Source organism: Orycteropus afer, unplaced genomic scaffold (assembly GCF_000298275.1).
Source record: "Orycteropus afer afer isolate SDZICR_OR568_19922 unplaced genomic scaffold, OryAfe1.0 scaffold00241, whole genome shotgun sequence".
In the NCBI taxonomy this organism is placed as follows: domain Eukaryota; kingdom Metazoa; phylum Chordata; class Mammalia; order Tubulidentata; family Orycteropodidae; genus Orycteropus; species Orycteropus afer.
In genome coordinates, this window is record NW_006921828.1 from 4801613 (window position 1) to 4804583 (window position 2971).

At 41.2% G+C, this 2971-nt stretch overlaps 1 non-coding gene across 1 annotated transcript; it reads right to left on the minus strand.

Annotated features, from left to right (window-relative positions):
• Positions 1-979: 979 nt before the first annotated feature.
• LOC122150799 lies at positions 980-1108 on the minus strand. Its single transcript, XR_006163862.1, has one exon. It is a non-coding gene; the product is annotated as a small nucleolar RNA SNORA31 (small nucleolar RNA).
• Positions 1109-2971: the final 1863 nt, after the last annotated feature.

Genomic DNA, 2971 nt, shown 5'->3' on the forward strand with positions numbered 1-2971 from the left:
CACATGGCCAAGGCTCAGTCCATATGGCTGGGCTGGGTGTACTTCATTTCTCCCTTAAGGGTTGGCCAATGACTCAGGCTTGAGTAATCTGTACATCTTATCTCCTTGGTGCCAGTGATTGGTTCATGGTTGGGCATGTGACTAAATTCAGTACAAACCCAAACTCACCAAACTCACTGCCACAGAGTTGGAGCCAACTCATTACTGACCCCTCCTTGGGTTCCCAAGGCAATATCACTTCGGAAGTAGATTGCTCAATCTTCCTTCTGAGGAGTGACTGATAGATATGAACCACCAGCCTTCTGGTTAGCAGTCAAATGCCTTAGGCACTACGCCACCAGAGTTCCCAATGAGTATCAAACCTAGGATTTCTTTTTTTTTTTTCCAAATTGACCAGTTAAAAGAAAGTTCTGTATTCCCTATGTTATTTTTAGGTATCATTGAGTCAATTGTGACTTATAGCAACTCCATGTGACAGAGAAAAACTGTCCCATAGGGTTTTCTAGGATATAATTTTTATAGGAATAGATTGCCAGGACTTTTTCCCATGGAGCTGCTGGGTGGATTTGAACCACCAACCTTTCAATTAGTAGCTGAGCATTTAACCATTAATGAAACCAGGACTCCTTTTATTTCCTGTGTTTGGATCTATAAGGAAAAATGTCTGATTCTCATCCAGTATTCCAAGGACATTAACATGACAAGATTCTGTCTTAGCAGATGGCTGAAACAGAGGGATGAAGCATTAATAGATGGGAAGAGGGAAACTCTGAGGTCCTGAATCAAGTCACTCTTGAAACGTAACCTGAGCTTTTCATTTGGTTACACAAGGCAATACATTCTGTTTGTTTTTTTTTTTTTTTTTTTAATTCAAATTTTAAGATTCTTTTTGTGGCATCAAAGGTTCTTCATGTTTACAAAGTTATTTCTGAGTTTCAAAAATTATCTACATCATATTTCCCCCTCCATTTTTATTAATTATTGTATTTCCCCATTCACCCTTGGCTGCCAGAAGCAGAGAGAAAGCAGAAGGAACGTTTTTCTTGTATCTGTAGTGGAAACCTTAGAAGCAGAAATTAACTGCTCCAAGTCTTTCAAATAGATGCATCCCTTTAATATATATTATTTTTAATATCTGACATCTGTACCCAAAAGTAAAAAAGAAAAAAAACTGCAGGGAAGAAAAACCTGAAACACCTGCTTCAATAGCAATGAGAAAGTGCTGAGTAGGCAGTTAGCTAGCCTTCTTCCAAAAGATACATTGAGTGGGGGCTGCTCCTCCTAGGCATTCACTACTGAGATCTGCCTTGAAGAAGCAGCTAATGTAAGAGCTGTCACACTCAGAGATGCTCAGAGTTGGCCTTGTAAATAGTATATTACAGAGCAGCTGTGGGGCATAAGCAACAAAAGAGAAGGTTAAAGAGTCTTGTATGCACATAGTGTGGATCTGCTGTCACTCTTGCCTTCTCACGTTTTAGTAAATGCATGTCTTCTTTCCTGCTCCTGTACATGTAAGCCCTCACTCTCAGAATGACCTCCTCCTTCAAGTCCAGCTTTCAAATACCACCCATTCTCAATTCTCCTCTCCTTCACCTAATCCAAAGAGCCTTTACAGGCATTTTCTTTGAGTTCTTTGCTTAGACCTAGTGCCACCAACATGACATCCAAGCAAAGGAGGTAGTTTGTATATCTAGCTTGAGTACATACTCCTAAGGCTTGATTTTCCTGTGTGCTGCAGGCCTATGGGGAGAGCAGAAGAAGAGTAACTTGGGCTACTGTCAAGTCTACAAGGTGCACGGATTTAAATATTGAAGGAGAGGATGATAGAATCTGATACTGAACCACTTTGCAGTTCTGTAGAGAGCATCCTGGGGAAGGAAAAGTGCTCACCATGAGGGTATTGAGTACAGTGGGATGCTGGTGGCTTCCTTCATTCCTCCCAAGGGGCCAGGACCTTATGCAGGGCTATGGTGACAACACTGTAAGATGCCTTCTACAGATGATACTAAGAGTAAGACTACCCATGCACTTGCTGAGAGCCAGAAAGTCAGACCCCAAAAGACCAAAAAGTCCATGAGACTGCTCTGATTGAGAGTCCCTGGGAGCACTGCCAAGCAGAAACACTTCAACAGGAGCAGTTTCTGGAGCTGTGGTCACAACCAACAGGGATATCCTTTGTCTAGAGCTGCCTTTGCAAACAACAACTAGATTCTAGCTAGAGAGTCTATCTGGAGAACATTTCCCATCAATGGCTCAGCCTCAGCCATTCCAGAGTGAAAGGCCATCAGGTATGCATTCAAATAAGGGGCTATGAACTGGCACACCTGGGTTGAAATAATAGCTTTGCCCCTGGCTATTGTTTGACTTTGAGGAATTCTTTGAACCACTTGAAGTCCGTTTTATCAGTCATAAAAGAAAGATAATAACAACACCTCCTGAAAGTATTGGTCACTATGAGTTGGATTTGACTCAGTGGCACACAAGAACAACAGGGTATTGGGAAGAGAACTGAGATAAATTGTATAAGGTGTTTAGCTTTATGCCCAATAAGTGTTAGGCATTATCATCATTATTACCATTACTCAGGGGAAGACTGTGGGCCATCAGAAACCTTTGGTCTTTCAAGACACCATTCAGTGAGAAGAGAGGATAATACACTCTTCCCCAGAGACCTACAGCAACTGGAGGTCCAGGATCAGCTCCAAGCACACACTGAGTATGAGACCTGATGCTGTAGAAACCTGATTCTTAATGAGCAATGTGGCATGTAAAGGAGGGTGCTTAGATTCTGTCTTCAATTGCTTGCTCTTTTTTGCCATGTGCTTTAGTTTTGCATCCTCAGTTGGATTATAATCTCTTCCAAGATACAATCATAATTTTTCAGTTATTGCAAAAATATAGATAACACATTTGCTAGTTCAACATTTTTCATATGTATAATTCAGTGGCATCAATTACATTAATCATGTTG